The 21,398-nt window shown below is 41.1% G+C and overlaps 1 long non-coding RNA gene across 1 annotated transcript; it reads left to right on the forward strand.

Moving 5' to 3' along the window:
- Window positions 1–262: 262 nt before the first annotated feature.
- On the forward strand, window positions 263–1,433 carry LOC310733770. The gene is made up of 2 exons (XR_014535878.1): window positions 263–512; window positions 1,133–1,433. It is a non-coding gene; the product is annotated as an uncharacterized lncRNA (long non-coding RNA).
- The last annotated feature ends 19,965 nt before the right edge of the window (window positions 1,434–21,398 follow it).

Below are 21,398 nucleotides of genomic sequence, written 5' to 3' on the forward strand. Positions count from 1 at the left end.
CAGAGGGCTGCACGAAGGGGTGGAATTTCCAGATCTGAAGTAGAAAACATCTTTTAAAACAGTTTTGTAGAGGATGCTGGGATGACTCCTTGATCTTTGAACTACAGCCTGAGCAAAATAAATATTCACCACTGTCTTTTGCAGAATTTATGACCATGCGATTGTAGTAGGGCAGTCTAGGTCCCGCCCTAGTAAACGTGGTTGTCATTTAGGTACCGCCCCTTTAACGTGACTGTCGCCTGAATGACAGCCTGTGTGACAGGTGTGACAGCCTATTGGCTGCCGTTCCAGGTATATTTAAGACGTAGTTTATGCCACCTGAGGGTGCATGATCCAATCATTGTCGGTTGTGGGCGTGTGCACGCAGCTTTGCGGGAGGTATGTACCTAGCTGTTTGGCTAACATTGTTGCTAGTGTTTATGCACTATTAAGTGTGTATATTGGTGTGTAGCCAGGTCGTGCTTAGGACTGGCGCGACATTGCTGTTGGGTAAAGGCTGTCTTTCACTCCAGGTAGGTTAATTCCAGTGGATTAATGTTGTTGCGGTGTGACTTGTAACTTATGCTTCGGTCATATTGCAGTCTGTGTATGTGCTGATGGAATACCTGCATATTTACATTTCGTTGATTTTGGAGAAAACGGCGAGTAACTGAACCGGTGTGTTTTAGCTATCTACTTCCGGGTATGTATATATAGTCCTTTTGAGCATTATTGGGTTTGTGTCTCTGACTGATTTGCCTTCATTTGTTTATTTTAGTGGGGTGATTGCTCGTGAGCATTTCGTCACTGTGGACTGCAGGGCAAATAAGTTACCTTATACAACCTTAAGACTGCACTGTTTGTTCTACTGCTATAATTCTGTTTACGTTGTGACTGTAATTCTAAATTGTGATTTGATTTGAATCCTGATTGTTTCTCCTCTTTGGTTTTGTTCTTTCTTGAATCCTTTTGAGCCATTGTGGCTAGGTTTATGAGCTTTTGGTTCAAACCCAGCAGAGTTCCGGCCTCTCCGTTTGAACCTTTGTGGCCAGTAAATGGTCCATATTTGTCATTCATGGTTTGAACTTGATCCAATATAAATTGTTGAATTGTATGTGTTTTTTATACTCTTGTTTGTTTCTGTTTATTTCAGGAGCTGAAGGCCTCCAGTGAGGGAAGCTAGCTGCTTTGACCCTGTGGTGGTGGTGTTTCTCTCAGTGTTTTTGCCTTGACCATTGCATCTCCCTCACTTAGTGTCTGTGTGTGGTGTTTGTGCGGAGCATACTTGGGTGCATGGTGTGTCTTAAGATCCTCACTGTGCAGCTAGCCACCCTACTGGTAAGCCTCAGCCGGAAAGTATTTTATTTCCTTTTAATTTTATTCCTGTTTGGTCAAGTTTTCTATATTTTAACCAATTATCCTTATTGTACAATAAAAGTAGTTTTTTATTCATATTCACGTCTCCTGTGTTTAGTGGAAACGAACCTGTGTGCTCTATTTTGGGTCTAAATTTCCCCGTTCATAGAAACGGGGTGGCGTAGTCTGCTTTTTGTTCTAGTTATACATTAGTGTTAATTCTTATCAATCACCGTCCCGCCACACTACGCAGAAAAGAGGACAAACATGCTTCCAAAAGTGCACGGATAAAGCAGCATTTGGGAGCCTTTAAACCGCGTGCTGCAATACATTCCCAGACCATTCCAGAAATAGATGAAATAGCTCAGCTTAACTCCGTCACCACCCAACTGACTAGTCAAATAGCTGATCTTTTGAAGTCAGCTTACCACTCTGATATCAAGCCAAAAGAAGGATAATGTTTCTAAAGGGTCAAACAAAAAAGTAATTGAGCAGCCCAAAGATGAATGTAAAGCCACAGGAAAACGCCCGGTTTCCAGGCCCAAACCAGGCTATTGTTTTAAATGTGGAGAAGATGGGCATATTGCTACTTCTTGTGCAAATGAACCCAATCCCACACTAGTATCAGAAAAGAGGACACAATTGAAACCACGCCAAAGAGAGTGGGAGCTCTAAAATGGTGTTTCTGCCTCTCAGTTAAACTAGACACAGTTCCTGTTGTAGGACAAACAGGGACTAACAATTACCAGGCACATCCCAAACATTCACAAATATTAATGGCTCAAACATAACCCAAGCTACATCATCCCATTTTACCTAAAGGGTTGATAGGTTCCAAATGCACTGCTCAAATTAGCATTTTAGGATCTAAATGTGATTGCTTACTGGATACAGGTTTGCAAGTTACTACTGTTTATCCATCCTTTTATGAAAAAAAACTTACCAGAAAACCAAATTCACCCCTTAAACAACTTATTGGAAGTCGAGAGTGCAAATGGTCAGAGTGTAACTTATCTTGGTTACATTGAAGTGATCATTACTTTCCCAAGAGACTTTGTGGGTGTTGACATGGAAGTACCCACCTTGGCATTGGTCATTCCTGATTTTTCCTCTTCTTCTCAACCATCTGTACTAGTTGGTACAAACACCCTGGATATGCTGTACAAAGAGTTTTCCAAGCACCCAACACGCTACTTTTCCCCGACATATGAATACAAACAAATACTCAACACTTTGGCAGTACGGCAAGCCCAGAATGTGAAAGGAAATGTAGGGCTGGTGCGCTTAGCAGGGAACTTTCCCCAGATGGTCCCAGCCGGCCAGAGTGCTATTCTTAACGGCAAAGTTGCTGCTAGTGAACTATGTTTGGACAAATGGGTGGTTGTTGAACATCCTTCTTCCTCCTTGCCAGAAGGATTAATTGTTAAAACCTGTGTGATTACACTTGGAGAGAGGTGGCAGTGCCACTTACCAGTAGTGGTTAAAAATCCTACCATTCATGACATCACAGTTCTTTCTAAGAGTGTTTTAGCAGAATTGAAAGCTGTTCATTCAGTGTTTCCAAAGGAACAACCTGAAAATACAACTTAACCAAGACCCAGAACCCAATCTACGCTTGAATTTAATTTTGGTGACTCACCTATTTCAGAAGAGTGGAGAGAAAGACTTACCCGACGACTCCAGACCATGTTGGATGTTTTCTCTATGCACCCCTTAGGATTTTGGGTGCACTGATAAAGTCAAGCATAGAATAAATCTTGCAGATGATACACCTTTTGAACATCGTGCCAGACCTACCCACCCAGATGATCGAGAGGCTGTTAAGAAGCATCTACAAGAGTTGCTTGATGCAGGAATAATAAGAAAGTCAGAATCTCCCTTTTCCTCACCAATCGTTGTGGTGCGGAAGAAAAATGGCGATGTTTGATTGTGCATTGATTATCGAAAATTTCATCGGCAAACCATTAGGGATGCATATGCCCTTCCAAAATTGGAGGACACATTCATGGATTCATGGATCACAGTGGTTCTCTGTACTTTATCTGAAATCTGGTTATTATCAGGTTGAAGTAGCAGAAGCTGATAAAGAGAAAAACTGTATTTGTGTGTCCATTTGGGTTCTATGAGTTCAATCGAATGCCGCAAGAAGTTACAAATGCTCCAAGCACATTTCAGAGGATCATGGAAAAATGCATGGCAGACATTAACCTCAGAGAGGTCCTTGTGTTTATAGATGACATAATCATCTTTTCGAAAACTCTGGAGGAGCAGGAAGAGAGACTGGTTAAAGTTTTGAGTAGGCTCAGGGAATATGGGTTGAAATTGGCTCCAGAGAAATGTGTTTTGCACAAACTTCTGTGAAGTACTTAGGTCATATAGTCTCTGTGCAAGGTGTGACAACTGATCCTGAAAAAGTGGAAGCGGTAAAAAGCTGGCCAGTTCCCAAAACCTTGAAAGAACTTAGGTCCTTCCTTGGGTTTATTGGCTATTATCGCCGATTTATCAAAGATTTTTCAAAGAAAGTGAGACCATTAAATGAATTACCAGCTGGGTATCCTCCAACCCAAATATCCTGTAAGGGAAAAAGCGATGTTGTGTATCGAAACCCAAAAGACCAATTTGGTGACAGATGGTCCACTGCTTGTCAAGAAGAATTTGATTTGATGATCAAGGAGCTTATGACTACCCCAACTTTTGATGACCCAAGCCTGCTGTACATTTTACATACGGATGCAAGCACAGCAGGGTTGGGTGCTGTTCTGTATAAGGAACAAAATGGAATGCTCAGGGTGATTGCATATGCAAGCTGAGGACTGTCATGAAGTGAATCAAAATATCCTGCTCACAAATTCAATGGTTATCTCCATGGTAGCCAGTTTACCGTAATGACAGATAGCAATCCCCTAACTTATGTGCTTTCCACAGCAAAGTTAGATGCAACAGGGTACAGGTGGTTATCTGCCCTTTCGACATATAACTTTGAGCTGCAATATATGTCAGGAAAACAGAACATGGACGCTGATGGACTGTCATGACGACCACATGCCGAACCTGTAAATGAAGCTTTCTCTCAGAAAGAACAGGATCGTATTTTGAAATTTGTTGAGAAACTTTCATTGTGCTCTGTTGAACAGGAACTTAGCCATGAAGTTGTGCAGGCAATATGTGACAGTTGTCTCGTGCATTGTTCTGAAATTTCAGAGAATTTGCCTTTCGCTTTTGTAAGTTCCCTAGCAATGCATGCAGAAGCAGTGCCTGATATACAGTGAGGAAAATAAGTATTTGAACACCCTATTTTGCAAGTTCTCCTTGATCATGGAGGGGGTCTGAAATTGTTATCGTAGGTGCATGTCCACTGTGAGAGACATAATCTAAAAAAAAAAAATCAAGAAAACACAATGTATGATTTTTTAACTATTTATTTGTATGATACAGCTGCAAATAAGTATTTGAACACCTGAGAAAGTCAATGTTAATATTTGGTACAGTAGCCTTTGTTTGCAATTACAAAGGTCAAACACTTCCTGTAGTTTTTCACCAGGTTTGCACACACTGCAGGAGGGATTTTGGCCCACTCCTCCAGTTCAGTCAGGTTTCTGGCCTGTCGCTGAGAAACACAGAGTTTGAGCTCCCTCCAAAGATTCTCTATTGGGTTTAGGTCTGGAGACTGGCTAGGCCACGCCAGAACCTTGATATGCTTCTTACAGAGCCACTCCTTGGTTATCCTGGCTGTGTGCTTCGGGTCATTGTCATGTTGGAAGACCCAGCCTCTAACCATCTTCAATGCTCTAACTGAGGGAAGGAGGTTGTTCCCCAAAATCTCGCAATACATGGCCCCGGTCATCCTCTCCTTAATACAGTGCAGTCGCCCTGTCCCATATGCAGAAAAACACCCCCAAAGCATGATGCTACCACCCCCATGCTTCACAGTAGGGATGGTGTCCTTGGGATGGTACTCATCATTCTTCTTCCTCCAAACACGTTTAGTGGAATTATGACCCAAAAGTTCTATTTTGGTCTCATCTGACCACATGACGTTCTCCTATGACTCCTCTGGATCATACAAATGGTCATTGGCAAACTTAAGACGTGCCTGGACATGTGCTGGTTTAAGCAGGGGAACCTTCTGTGCCATGCATGATTTCAAACCATGACGTCTTAGTGTATTACCAACAGTAACCTTGGAAACGGTGGTCCCAGCTCTTTTCAGGTCATTGACCAGCTCCTTCCGTGTAGTTCTAGGCTGATTTCTCACCTTCCTTAGGATCATTAAGACCCCACGAGGTGAGATCTTGCATGGAGCCCCAGTCCGAGGGAGATTGACAGTCATGTTTAGCTTCTTCCATTTTCTAATGATTGCTCTAACACAGGACCTTTTTTCACCAAGCTGCTTGGCAATTTCCCCGTAGCCCTTTCCAGCCTTGTGGAGGTATACAATTTTGTCTCTAGTGTTTTTAGACAGCTCTTTGGTCTGTTAGTAGTTGGATTCTTACTGATTGTATGGGGTGGACAGGTGTCTTTATGCAGCTAACGACCTCAAACAGGTGCATCTAATTTACGATAATAAATGTAGTGGAGGTGGACATTTTAAAGGCAGACTAACAGGTCTTTGAGGGTCAGAATTCTAGCTGATAGACAGGTGTTCAAATACTTATTTGCAGCTGTATCATACAAATAAATAGTTTAAAAACCATATATTGTGATTTCTGGATTTTTTTTTTTAGATTATGTCTCTTACAGTGGACATGCACCTACAATGACAATTTCAGACCCCTCCATGATTTCTAACTGGGAGAACTTGCAAAATAGCAGGGTGTTCAAATACTTTTCCTAACTGTATATGCACAGGAACAACAATGTGGAGGGTTACCTGTTATTCCACATCTGTCTCGGTCAGAAATCCAGAGTTCGCAGTTGTCTGATCCAACTATTAGAGAAGTCATAACACTTGTCCAGACTGGAGAAAGCCCTTCTACTACAGTTAGAAGTGCGCTTCCAAGGTTACCCTATTTGCTTAGGGAAAAAGATCGGTTAGAACTGCACAATGGAATTCTGTATAGGAAAAGGACTATCGGTGGAAAGACCATTTCCCAACTGGTTTTACCAGAAAAGTTTCCTGAAGAGGTACTTAAGCAGTTACATGATGATTTTGTGGTGAGTCAGAGTGGTGACCTTCCTGTCTTTAAGGTATGTCCTGAGAACCAGGTTGGGCCCATTCGAACATTACATAGAGATCTGTTCCTCCCTTGTGGAAGCCTTCATTCTGAAACAGATGAATATGTGAATCCAAATCCACTTCCGAAGCATAAAGCACAGAGAAGACAAGTGGATGAGGTTTCTAAGAGAGAAGCAGAGTTTCCAGATTCAGAGGAAGAGGTCTATTGTTTAAGACGTTTGTTTGACATTTTAGACGAGTCTGTTGTACAAGAGAAGCAGCATGAGAAGTTAAATGAAGCTACCCCTGACACCAGCCTGATGACAAATAAAGGAACTACAATTGACATAACCGAGGAGTCCATAGTTATGGATGATCTGCCAGTGTATAGTCCTGCTGTTGCAAATGATTTACCTGTTGTTGAACCTGATATGACAAATAACATACCTGTGAGTCCTGTAATCAAACCTGTGAACGGAAAAAGAAATGTCCCAAGTAGCTCACCTACCTTGGATCAGCAAAGAGAGTCAAAGAGAGCTCCATTAACCCAGAGTGGAGAAATTCCTTATCAAGAGGCAGTTTCCACTGACCAAGAGCTGAATGCGGGAGCTGTAGTTGAACCCGCAATAGAACAACATGAGTATGAAGTGAGGAGATCTTCAAGACATAGAGAAAGGCCGAAGATATTGACATATCCTGAACTGAGAAATCCCCTTGTGACAATAGTTCACTCTTTTCTTCCGGGTCTTAATACAGCACTGGTAGAGACATTTGAAGATCTCACATCTGTAGAACGGTTGAGAACCACAGTGGAAATGGCGTGCAAAGGGACTTGCACATATTAAAAGGGAGAGGGTGTAACCCAAATCCAAATTAGGGATTAATTAAAACACCCATGAGTTCAGGAAGCTAACCAAATATACTTTCTTAACTGGTCAGATAATAGTTCTTATTTCTGATATTCAATAATATTACATTTACACTGATTTGAATATGATTAGTTGAACTTAGGGGGGAGTGCGAGTTGGGGTGAACTTGAGAAAAGAAGTAGAAAGAAAAAAAGAATTCGGGAAAAGCCAAGAATAAGGAGAGAAAATTTTTATCAAATTTAGATTTAGAATCTAGATAAAAATAGTTAAAGAACTGTACCTAGCTAGATTGATGTTTGTACAAGAATAATACTTTTGAGAACCATTTTTCCTTTTTCACATTTGGAGATTTGACCTTGGAGGGTTTTTTTCTGCGTTTGTTTCGGACTCGGTTTGAAACAGTTCACTACGCGGGACTAAACAGATGGCGAGCCACCCACAGAACGGATCGGATTAAAGTTACTTTGGATTTACATTGGATATAACTTTGAGGTTTTTTTGCAAATACTTCATAATTAAGTGAACGAAGCATTGGAGCAGTTGCTCATTGTGCGGATCGAGAGCTTAAGGAAGCGATTTCGGGTCTTTTCGGTTCCACCGAAAAGATTTTGTTGATGGGGTATGGACATCTAAAATTGCAATTATTGATTGATTATTTTGATGCAAACTGTTCACTAAGAAAAGAAGGAAAAATCTAACAAATACAGGGAAATACGTTTTTACAAAATCCTTGGCATATTATCAGTGTACTAATTTACTTTTTAAATTTCTTGATTTATATTGACATTGAAACAGTCTATTTTCTTTCCTTTTTTTTTCTCTTTCCCTCAGTACATAGAAAGTTATATTTGATTTCTGCTGCCATACAATTGCATAAATTCAAATTTTTCCAAATCGGTGTGTGTGTTTTCCCGCCTCCTGTAACACCTAAATCTTCTGAAGACCCTGTGAATTGGTAAAATCTAACATTACTATCTGTTACTTACCTTAATAGTATAGTTGTGTCACACAAGTGTTACAATTAACACCTCCGAACAATTGGATATCGGTCGATGAATGCTAAGGGGTTTAGGATGGAGAGAGCCAACCCTTTTCCAAACTATTCCTGCAGCAACTCCAGCACTGAACCAACCTGGCAGTGGACTGGGTCAAATTAGTGCTAAGCGCACCATACAGTAAACAGACACCATCTCATGGCATATGACCTCCGTGTAAAGGGAGTAGTGGACTGGAGAATGATCTCTACCACCTCGGTGGATAAACTGGAACCTCTGAGCTGTGCAGGGTAATTAGGCAAGGCCAAACGAAAGAACTTGATATTGGTACGCTTTGACCCCAAAAGCACCCCTAAGGAACTTCCTGTGAGAGGGGTGAATGTTTACATGAAAGAACGCCCCAAGATCTTTTAGATCTACCATGACAAACCAGTCCTTGGATCAGATCTGAGACACAACCTGCTTGAGGGTCAGCATTTTGTACCGGCGCCTCATCAAAGAGCGGTTCAGCTAGAATAGGACGCAACCCACCATCCTTTTGGGCAAACCCAAGATGCCGGCGCGTGCACAACGCGAGGCCCAGCGTCTCTCCAGATTTTGCGATTTAGTAGCAATTTCTCCATCAACAGCAAGTTTATTCACGCAGAACAGGCTTGCACACATCTCATACAGCCGAGAAGCATTACTAGACATCGGCAACACTCACAGATACGGACTTTCAACAGACTTTGAACTCCCTCGGGAAATCGCCAGAACACCGCGGACCGCTGATCCAGTTCGGCCGACAGCGAGACCACAAACAAAGGAGGGGGAAGCGAGGCGGCATCAGGGCTAAGCTAAGGCTAAACCCGCATCAACCATCGATTCCAAGCGTCTTCCTTGCCAATGTACGGTCTCTTGCTAATAAAATGGATGAGTTGCTGCTCCGGATATCATCACACAAACGGATAAAGGAATGTAATGTCATGATTTTTATGGAAACATGGCTCAACAACAACATTCCCAGCAGCGCCATTGAGCTCGGGGGTCGCAGTGTTTATCGGGCGGACAGGACGGCAGAGGACTCTAGTAAGCGCAGAGGTGGAGGTCTGTGCATTTATGTTAACAACTCATGGTGCACGGACTCTACTGTTACTGAAAGTCATTGCTCTGTTTACTTAGAGTATTTGATGATTAAGTGCAGACCCTTTTATTTACCGAGATAATTCTCAGCCATTGTTGTGACTGCAGTGTACATTCCACCGGATGCTAATACTAAGCTAGCTATGGAGGAACTGCATGCAGCTATCAGCAAACAGCAGTCTGCACATCCTGAAGGAGCCATCATTGTTGCTGGAGATTTCAACCACTCCAACCTGAAATCTGTTCTACCAAAATTTCACCGCAATGTCTCCTGCTCTACCAGAGGGGACAAAACACTGGACCAGGTATACACAAACATACCTGGGGCATACACAGCCATTCCCCTCCCCCACTTGGGTCAGTCTGATCACCTCTCTTTGTTCATGCTACCCAAATACACACCACTGATCAAACGTGTGAAACCAGCTGTGAGGACAGTAAAGGTATGGCCAGAGGGGGCCATTTCTTCTCTACAACAACAGTTTCAGGATACTGACTGGAACATGTTCGCTTCACAGGCCACACTGGACTCTCACACAGACATGGACACTTACACATCATCTGTTTTGGACCATATTAACACGTGCATTGACAATGTCACTACCGTCAAACACGTGAAATGCTTTCCTAACCAGAAGCCGTGGATGAACTCTGAAGTCTGTCTCCTGTTGAAAGCAAGAGATGCTGCCTTTAAATCTGGCAGTGCAGAAGACTACAACAGAGCCAGGTCCAACCTGAAAAGGGGCATCAGGAAAGCAAAGCTCACATTCAAACTCCACATAGAAGAGCACTTCCACAACTCTGACCCCAGACGCATGTGGAAAGGCATCCAGTCAATCACAGACTACAAACCTACAGCTCAACCAACCAGCAGTGCCTTCCAACCGAACGAACTTAATCACTTTTTTGCTCGTTTTGACCAAAGCACAGGACATTTTACACCAACCACGGACTCTGCTACTGCTTACAGCCCACTTTCACTCTCAACAACGGACGTCTATTCAGTGTTTAGCAGAGTGGATGCACGCAAGGCAGCTGGCCCGGATGGCATACCGGGACATGTTCTCAGAGCATGCGCTGGACAACTGGCACAGGTCTTCACTGACATTTTTAACCTGTCACTTGCCCAAGCCACGGTACCAACATGCCTGAAGACCACTACTATCATACCAGTGCCTAAGCACTCAGCTGCTGAATGCCTGAATGACTTTCGCCCGGTTGCACTCACCCCTATCGCTATGAAGTGCTTTGAGAAACTGGTCCTGAATCACCTCACTGCGGGCCTACCACCTACTCTGGACCCACACCAGTATGCCTATCGCCCGAACAGGTCAACTGAGGATGCAGTTTCCACAGCTCTTCATTCTGCTCTCACCCACCTGGATAAGAGCAACACATACATCAGAATGCTGTTCATTGACTTTAGCTCTGCATTCAATACAGTCCTCCCCACTGTACTGATCACTAAGCTCAGTGAACTGGGTATTTGCACCTCCACTTGCAGATGGATTCTGGACTTTCTCACCAACAGACCTCAATCTGTCAGGTTGGGAAACCAGGTATCCTTAACCCTCATTCTGAACACTGGCATACCGTAGGGCTGTGTTCTGAGCCCACTGCTCTACTCCCTGTTCACCCACGATTGTGCTCCGACGAAAAAGCAACGACGAATCGGGCTACAGGGAAGAGATCCGTAATCTGGCAGCATGGTGTGCCACCAACAACCTGACTCTCAACGCCACAAAGACCAAAGAGCTCATTGTGGACTTCCGGAAATCCAACAGCGGGAGACATCTACCAGTCAACATCAATGGAACCGAGGTAGAGCGAGTCTCCAGCTTTAAGTTCCTGGGAGTTCACATCTCTGAGGATCTGTCCTGGCAGCAGAACACGACAGCTTTGGTAAAAAAAAGCACAACAACGCCTGTACTTCTTGAGAAGTCTCAAGAAATCTCATCTGTCCCCGGGGATTTTAACGAGTTTCTACCGCTGCATCATTGAGAGCATCCTGACCAACTCCATCACTGTATGGTACAGAGGCTCCACTGTGTGTGAACGTAAAGCACTGCAAAGGGTGGTCAAAACCGCCCAACGCATCACTGGCACCCAACTACCTGCCATTGAACACCTTCACCACAGCAGATGTCTGCGCAGAGCTCACAACATCATCAAGGACTCTTCACATCCCAGTCATAAACTGTTTAACCTCCTTCCATCACGAAGGAGATACAGAAACTTGCGCACCAGAACCAGCAGGTTCAGGGACAGCTTTTTTCCATCCACCATCACATTACTAAACTCAACACTACACCGCTAAATCACTACAAAACAAACACAAACAAAAAGACTGTATATAACCTCTGTACAATACATGTACATACTACATATTATATCTTTTTCACTCCTCAGTTCATCTGCACTTTTTATATCTGTATGTATCTTTATCATTACTGTACATTCTGCCCAACATTTCACATTCATTTGTATATATAATGTATGTGTATATATTTATATATATATATATATATTTTTTTTATATATAGTAGACTGTTTATTCAGCTTGCTACTCCTTAATGCCATAATCTTGTGATCTGTAACCTTTCATTTCTGCACATTTTCCTAATTACTGTACGCCTCTATATTTATTTACTGTACTTCTGAATGTCCACACATCTCTGCACTAAAATAGCCTTTATATTTATTCACTGTATATACTTTAATATATACCACTTGCTGTAAATATGCTAGATAGTTATTTATCTGCACTTTTGCACGACTGCTATATTTTGCACTTCTGGTAGATGCCAAACTGCATTTCGTTGCTGTGTACCTGTACTATGCAATGACAATAAAGTTCTATCTATCTATCTATCTATCTATCTATCTATCTATCTATCTATCTATCTATCTATCTATCTATCTATCTATCTATCTATCTATCTTTCTTTTTGGGAATTATGAAGTACCAGCTGTAGAACCTGGACTCTCTGTCTGAAGGAGCGACCACCTTGATGGCCTCTTTCCTTAGGAGAGTACATACAGTACTTCCTGTTCCTTGACCAGACCCTGCTCGATTCCCATCAAAGCGAGGCAAAGCCAGTTGAACCAGGGAGGACGAGACCTGAACTGAATCGTATAGCCTCACTCTACAGTGCGTAGGACCCATCGAGACATGTCTGGCAGAGCTTTCCAGACTGCCAGGTGGTCTCTTAATCGTAACAAAGAGTAAGGGTTTGGACACTGGTCCTCCTTAAGTGTTTAAAGGCTCTGGCAGAGAAGCTGGTGTTGGATCTATGATGATCACAAATGTTTAACTATTATATGAGTTGCTCATTAGCTCCTAGATTTTATAACCACAATTAACTATAAAAGACTGTAGAAAGAACATTACTCATTATCTTACATTCCAGTGCTCATGTTAGTTCTCACTCTCCAGTGTTCTGTATTGTTTAAAGATTTATAATCACACTCTTAATGTTACCCAAATGAGGATGGGTTCCCCTTTTGAGTCTGGTTCCTCTCAAGGTTTCTTCCTCATAACTTCTAAGGGAGTTTTTCTTTGCCACAGTAGCCATGGCTGCTCATTAGGGATAAATACACAGCTGTTAGATTTTTATCATGCCCAAAACGAAATGACTGGAGAAGTGTTCCAAACGACCTGTGAGACCCGTAATGCCTTTTCTGATCAGGGAAGAATCACACCGCACACAGAATGTGGCAAAATGTTTCTCTTCGTTTATTGCAGGTGGCAGACACGTTTTTATACACACAGGATGATACAGTCCACACACACACACACATTGGGTAGAAAGCTGGCCTAAAGTCGTTTTCCTGTTTAGACAAGAGGATATACCAGTCAGAGATTTGTGAGCCCAGATAAGACTCTCTGTTTACCTTAAAGACTAACAAATTTAAATATCCTATAGACACTGAACGGACAAGGAATGTGTGTGAAACAGTTTTAACACTAACAACACCTTAACTCTTAAAAGTCTGTTAAGCTGCTTTGAGACAATGTCTGTTTTGAAATTCATTTATTGTTCTTTATTCAGTAAAAAAAATTGTCATGCTTTCTTTTTCTTTTATTTCTCTTGCCTGTTGTCAGGGATTCCCCTGCCACGCCCTCTCGGTGGCTGTCAGGGATTCCCCTGCCACGCCCCCCTCGGTAGCAGTCACGCTGCCTCGTTATACCGCAGCGGCTTTGATTCCCGACAGCTGTGGCTCGTTAAGGATAAGACTATATAAACTCACGCTCTCGAGTCACAGGCTGTCGGTTCTTGAAGGTCATGCTGGTGATCGCATGGAGTCTGTACTGCCAGCCTTTCCCGCTGGTTCTGTCTCTAGACTCAGCTCTCTGAGGCCCAGCCAACATGTCCATGTATGCCCCACATGGGTTTTATCTGGGTTATATGGGCATCATGTGGGCATGGAGTCAGAGTGGGCACTTCGATGGGCTGAATGTGGGCCCCAGTTAAGCTGCCCATTTTGTTTATTTCGAGGGCATTGTATGGGTCACATTTGGGCTATATTTATCTATATTTCTCAAAAGAAATCTATCATTCAATTATTCAATTGATGATAAATTCAATTGATATGTTTTTTGCGTGTTTTATAACATCAACAGATTTTAAAAAATTATATATTAACAATAACATGATATGACCTTAAAAAAAAAAAAATAAAAAAAATAAAAAAAATAAAAAAAATCGGTAGTGCAGCTCAGATAACTAGGACATTGTCTACTAAAATGTGGAAATAATGACTTTTCAAATCATTTTCACCCGTGTTTTCTCCATATAGTGTCCTCATGATAACAGGAGGGTGAAACAGTAAAAGCACTGTGGAGTCTCTTTCTCTTTACTACCTTTATAACATGTGTATATACAATACACAGAGAAAAGCTCTGAGGAAATTGTGACAATACTTAACATTATTTTAATGTGATTTAGGTGAAATAGGTAGAGGTGATAAAAAAAAACTTTCATATTTATATAATTTCTAAACATTAATAAAAATATGATTGTTATGATTACGGTAAAGATAAGGTAAATTTGTGCCATTCAGAAAGTCAGTCAGAATCCCGCCCCCCCACGCTCTCGGCTCCGAGGCTTCATGCGCATAGACACCACAAACTGAGATGTGTTTGACTTGAAGCTGTGCAGTGCAGGCCAACAAATTCGAGAGCAGACAACTCCGAATTCTTCCTGATCACTTTCACTGTATTTTTATCTTAAGCACGCTTCGGTTTGTGCAGTCAAGTCGACTACTTGCTGTGTTAGCTCCACTAAGGCTTTTTAAAGACAAAACATCATTATAAGTAACTTAAACTAATGTTACAGTGATCAGTACAAATTCACTGTCCAAAGTGAACCAGTATGAATTTAATAATCAATCTGTGTTCAAGGCCCCACTAATTATTCTAAACATTAATCACAAAAAAAGGCTAAAATTCACCATATTGATGCATTTAACTTTTTGCATGGTATTGTGTCATTTTAACATCATTTACTCAGATCAGTTAACAGTTTGGGCAAATGGTGGATTAGAAGGTGCTTACAACCTTGTGATTTTTAGTCTTTTTTTTTTTTTTTAGTTCTGATAGTCTTATGCTCATGTAACTTGCATGCTTTATACATGGTTGATGAAGTAGCATGCTCTACTTTATATACATTTTTTTTGCAGAAGCAAAACTGTTTGCTGAAAACTGTCAGTAAGAAAGAGCTGGAGAAAGCGCTTGGTAAATGGTTCACAAATACAAGAGACAGAGAGTGCTTTGAGAGCCCAGTGGGACCATGATCGGAGGGCAGTACAGCCGAAAGTGTAAGTCATATAACCTATAGCTAGGGCTGCACAATTAATAATATTTTATCCCAATCACTGTTTTTTTGCCTCTGTTTAATTGAAGGAATACTCCACCCTGAAATGAAAAAATATCTGATAAATTACTTATCCTCAATTCAATTCAACTCAATTCATTTTTATTTGTATAGCGCTTTTAACAATGAACATTGTCTCAAAGCAGCTTTACACAGATAATGCGGTGATTAAAAATGAATATGTTCTTTATGAGTAAGTTTGTCCCTGATGAGCAAGCCGGTGGCGACTGGCGACTGTGGCAAGGAAAAACTCCCCGGGATGGCATAAGGAAGAAACCTTGAGAGGAACCAGACTCAAGAAGGGAACCCATCCTCATCTGGGTTACACCGAATGTCCATTTGTGGCGGGTATACAATGTTGCCGGGTGCAGTGATGATGATCAAAAGCGAAGTGTATTTCTGAGTCAGTGTAGGAGACTGTTGACATCAACTACAGTCCAATCCAGGCAGGCCTGGATGAAGTGGGAAGATCCACGGGGGGGAGAGGGGCAGGAACAGTGGTCACTGGAGCCTCAGGAGCATGTTTAACTCGACCGAGAGAGAGAGAGAGAGAGAGAGAGAGAGAGAGAGAGAGAGAGAGAGAGAGAGAGAGAGAAGAGGGTGACAGGAAGAGAAGGATATGGATTATTAAGTGTACCTATTGTTGCATGAGAGTTAAAGTCACTGTGCAGTTTGGACTCCGGCAAGACTCGCTATAGCAGCATAACTAAAAGGGAGAACCAGAAGGCAACACAGACATGAGGGATCTCTAGGATAAGAGACGGCCCACCACACCACCATCAACAAACCTGAGTGAACACGTGAATGTGAGGGGACGACAGCGTACAAATATCCCAGTTCACCAAACACTCTATATCAATGTTCCCTCCAGATCTGAGCCTTTACCTGAGAAAAAATCTACTGATTTAAGGCTTGACTGAATAAATATGTTTTCAACCTCGACTTGAACACTGAGACTGTGTCTGAGTCCCGAACACTGATAGGAAGGCTGTTCCATAACTGCGGGGCTTTATAAGAGAAAGATCTGCCCCCTGCTGTAATCTTCATTATTGGAGGAACCAACAGATAGCCTGCACCTTTTGATCTAAGTAGGCGTGGAGGATCATACTGGTACAGAAGTTCACTCAGATACGGTGGTGCGAGACCATTAAGTGCTTTATATGTCAGTAGTAAAATTTTATAATCAATGCGAGATTTGATTGGGAGCCAGTGTAGACTGATTAATACAGGGGTGATGTGGTCATATTTCCTAGATCTAGTGAGGACTCTTGCTGCTGCATTCTGAACTAACTGAAGCTTATTTATGCACCTACTCGCACACCCAGACAGTAAAGCGTTACAGTAGTCTAATCTAGAAGTAACAAAAGCATGAACTAGTTTTTCTGCATCCTGTAACGACATCATATTTCTAATTTTAGCAATATTTCTAAGGTGAAAGAAGGCGATCCTGGTAATATTATTCACGTGAGCCTCAAAGGAAAGACTCGAGTCAATAATCACACCAAGGTCTTTGACAGCCGTACACGCTGAAACAGAAACACCATCCAGAGATGTTAGGTAATCGGAAAGTTTGCTTCTAGCTGCATGTGGTCCTAGTAAAAGTACTTCCGTCTTATCTGAGTTTAGCAGAAGAAAGTTATCGAGCATCCACTGTCTAATGTCCTTTACACATTTTTTAACATTGTTAAGCTGATCTCTCTCATCTGGCTTTGCTGAAATATATAGCTGTGTATCATCAGCATAGCAATGGAATCTAATACCATGTTTATGAATAATTTCTCCAAGAGGCAGCATATATGAAGAGAAAAGCAGAGGGCCTAAGACAGATCCTTGAGGAACACCAAACTTTACCTCAGAGAGTGTGGAGAACTCACCATTAACATCAACAAACTGATAGCGATCAGTCAAATAAGACCTGAGCCAAGAGAGAGCCGTTCCCTTTATTCCAACAACGTTCTCAAGTCTAGCAAGTAGTATAGTGTGATCAATGGTGTCAAAAGCTGCACTAAGGTCGAGCAAAACAAGTAAGGAGACAAAACCCTGATCAGAGGCCAATAACAGGTCATTTACCACCTTAACTAGCGCCGTCTCTGTGCTATGATGAGGCCGAAATCCTGACTGATACATTTCAAAAATATTATTCATAAGTAGGTGTGAGCATAACTGCTGTGCTACAACCTTTTCCAAAATTTTGGCTATGAAGGGGAGATTTGATATTGGTCTGTAGTTGGACAGCTGACATGGGTCAAGGTCAGGTTTCTTAATTAGGGGGTGGATAACTGCCAGTTTGAAGGATTTTGGTACAAAACCAGTGCTAATGGAAGAGTTTATTATTTTTAAAACAGGTTCAATTACCTCTGGAATGATCTGTTTAAAGAAACTTGTAGGCAAGGGATCGAGAATGCAGGTTGATGATTTTGATGAGGAAATTAATGAAATTAAGTCATTCTCGTGAATAGGAGTAAAACTTTGTAATTGATTGTCTGTTATAATTACACTGCTGTCTACAGGGTTACTTGTAAAATAATTTGGCTTTATATTAACCGTCTGGATTTTTTTGCCTGATGTTTTCAATTTTATTATTAAAAAAGTTCATGAAATCATTAGTACCTAATGATGGTGTGCATGTGAGTGCAGTGCTTTTATTCCCTGTTAATTTTGCTACCGTGCTGAATAAAAATCTAGGATTATGCTTGTTATTTTCTATGAGGGTGGAGAAATATGCTGATCTAGCAGCACTAAGAGATTTTCTATAAATTAGGAGGCTCCCCTTCCATGCTATTTGAAATACTGTTAATTTTGTTTGACGCCATTTACGTTCTAATTTTCGAGTGGTCTGTTTTAAGGTGCGTGTATGATCATTATACCACTGTGCTAATTTTTTCTCCCTGATCATTTTGGTCTTAAGGGGAGCTACATCATCTAGGGTATAACGTAATGTTGATTCTAGGTGTTTAGTGGCCCAGTCGAGCTCTGCAGGGTCAAAGGCATCCTATATCCTCAAGGCATCCTATATGGTGGCTGAGAGAGCTCAACACGCTGCAACTGAAGAAAACACATGCAAAAAGAAAAAAACACCAGCAAATAAAAAAAAAACAACGTTATCTGTTTGACAACACATGTGCTGCAAACCCCCACAATGCAACCAAACACAGAATCACACTGCAAATCCTCACAACACAACCAAACACAGAAACACGCTGCAAATCCTCACAACACAACCAAACACAGAAACACACTGCAAATCCTTACAACAAAACCAAACACAGAAACACACTGCAAATCCTCACAAAACAACCAAACACAGAAACACGCTGCAAATCCTTACAACACAACCAAACACAGAAACACGCTGCAAATCCTCACAACACAACCAAATAGCACAGATCACAAAATAAATGTTTCAAGGGGACCACAACAAGTGACAAACCCGGGACTGCTTGTTCAATGTCTATGCATCAGTGGTGTTGATGTGTGTCGATGACCTGAAAGGTGAGTTGTTTGTTTATTTTATCATTGTTTGTTTATGATTCCTTGGCCTTTTGGATATTATTATCCTAAATAATCTGATGAAATACACAATTAACTGTAAAACATTATTATGTTAACTGGCAAAGCCAAGGACTCATGTACAGGATGTTAAAATAAACAAAAAACTCACCTTTCAGATCATCAACAACACCACTGATCAATAGACACTGAAGAAGCAGTCCCGGGGTCATCACTTGTTGGGGTCCCCATGAAACATTTATTTTGTCTGTGCTATTTGCAGTGCAGTGGTTGTGTTGTGAGGATTTGCAAGATGTTTCTGTGTTTAGTTGCAATGTGAGAATTCGCAGCAAGTGTTGTTTAACTAATAAAGAGTTTTCTTAATTTGCTGTTGTTTTTTCTATTTGCATATGTTTTCTTCAGTTGCAGTGCGTTGAACTTTCTGGTCCACCGTGATCCGAGGTGTGACTTACATCTATCAGCTGATTAGAATCATTGTTCAATCACTGGCTTTTGGCAATGGCCAAATATTCGTTTAAGAGTCAAGTTCAGACACAAGGTTGATATTTTAATTGTTACATTCACAAGTTTTGGATTCCATGACTGGTCCCCCGGCATAAGTTATTACTGTGCGAGGCAGAGGTGGGAACAATTCACTGATGAGATTCTAGGATTTGTCTTAATTGATGCATGTTTTTTTAGAAGCTGCTGTGAATGGTTGTATTTTACAATTTACTAAATTGCCCTTTCTGTCTTTTCTTTCTTTACTGTTTTGTAGGTGTGCAGCCGAGGAATCTGCATAGACCTATTTTACTATTTTACTCAGTAATTCTGTTATTCCTGTTTCCTGTTTTTTTACTTGAATTAATTTAAATTAAATGTGATTTACACATTCTGAGTTGTAGTCATTTATTTTTCACAGTTCAAATAATCAACCATGTAATTTCAAACATATAGCAGCACATAAAATCAACTAATATTAGTTATTTGTTTGGTCAGGCACAGTTTTACATTGTAACTGAGGTTTGAATGGTTTGACAGTGGATTTTTCATAGTAAGATTACGTACACATTAAGTTCACCCACAGAAATCAATGATGAAATTAATAAATGGGCCCCAATCTTACGCACTGTGGTCCCATAAGGGGCCCACATGTAGCCCACATTGGCCCCATTTTCAACACCTATTTGGGACCCAAATGGGCCCATATAAAGAACAGCTATACAGGGCCCACTTAGAGCCCACCATGGACCGATCAGTCGCCCTTCTGGGCTAACACACATGGGGCCCATGTGGAGCCGATAAACAAATTTCTCTGGGCCCCATTCCGGTTGCCCATGCAGGGCCCAAGTGACAGCCCATCAATAACCGTAAAAATACTTTAGTTTCAGGTTTTGCTTTCCGTTGAATATTTCTTTCCTTTGTGGAATACTCGTCCCGAGCAGATACTTTCAGTTCGTGACTCTCAGTTTTCTGTGTAAGTGTTTTTTTCGAGTTTTGAATAAAGACAATGATTGAGTTATTTCCGCTTCCACGTCATCTGCCTGACACTTGTTAAGCTTCTCAAACAGTCTATCATCCACTGTGAGTTCCACAACACTGTCTTGCACACAAAATACTGTGTAAGAGCACTTTTTACTGAAACTGAATGGGTTTTTTATTAATACACCCAAAAAGAAAAAAAATTACAGGAGAAGAAACAGCAGTGACTCCTATTATTATATGTATGTATTTATATTTTCTTCCATATATAAACTAATAATATTTGTATATGGTTGTTGATTATATGAAAAAATGTTTTAAATGCAAATAGAATTTATGTAGTATTTTTATTTATTACATTTCTTTTTTTTGAGACCGTTCAGAAATTTTTAAATAATCACAATAATGATTAAATGTGGGAGAAACTATGCAACCTTGGCTTGTTTTATAATAAAAAAATAAAAACCCTTTGTTTGCACAAACAGCTGTTTGCACAATTTAGTTGAAACAAAGGTTTACAAGTACATTATTAATTTTTTTTTTGTTTACAGACAATCCATTTTGCACAACCAGACTTAAAAAGATTAATCTGGACCTGGCAGACTTATCCAACTACCGCCCTATTTCCAACCTGCCATTTGTTCGAAGATCATGGAAATGGCTGTGGCCTCTCAGCTGCAGTCATTCCTAGCTGGTAACAACCTCTTCGATATTTTTCAATCTGGCTTCCGCCAACAGCATAGCACGGAGACCGCGCTAGTAAAGGTTGTTAATGATCTTTTACTCATTGGAGATTCAGGTAGTCTCTCTATACTTCTGTTATTAGACCTCAGCTCTGCCTTTGATACTGTCCGTCATAAGATTTTACTTTCCCGCTTAGCGGAATTTGGCATATCAGGCTCTGCATTATCCTGGTTTTCCTCTTATCTCACAGGCAGGCAATATCACATGTCCATACACAATTCCAAATCTCCTACTGTCTTACTTAAACAGGGTGTCCCAAAGGGCTCTGTTCTTGGCCCACTACTATTCATTCTGTACATTCATTCATCATTCGTAGACATGGTTTTAGTTA

The sequence above is a fragment of the Silurus aristotelis genome, assembly GCF_946808225.1.
Source record: "Silurus aristotelis genome assembly, chromosome: 11".
NCBI lineage: Eukaryota > Metazoa > Chordata > Actinopteri > Siluriformes > Siluridae > Silurus > Silurus aristotelis.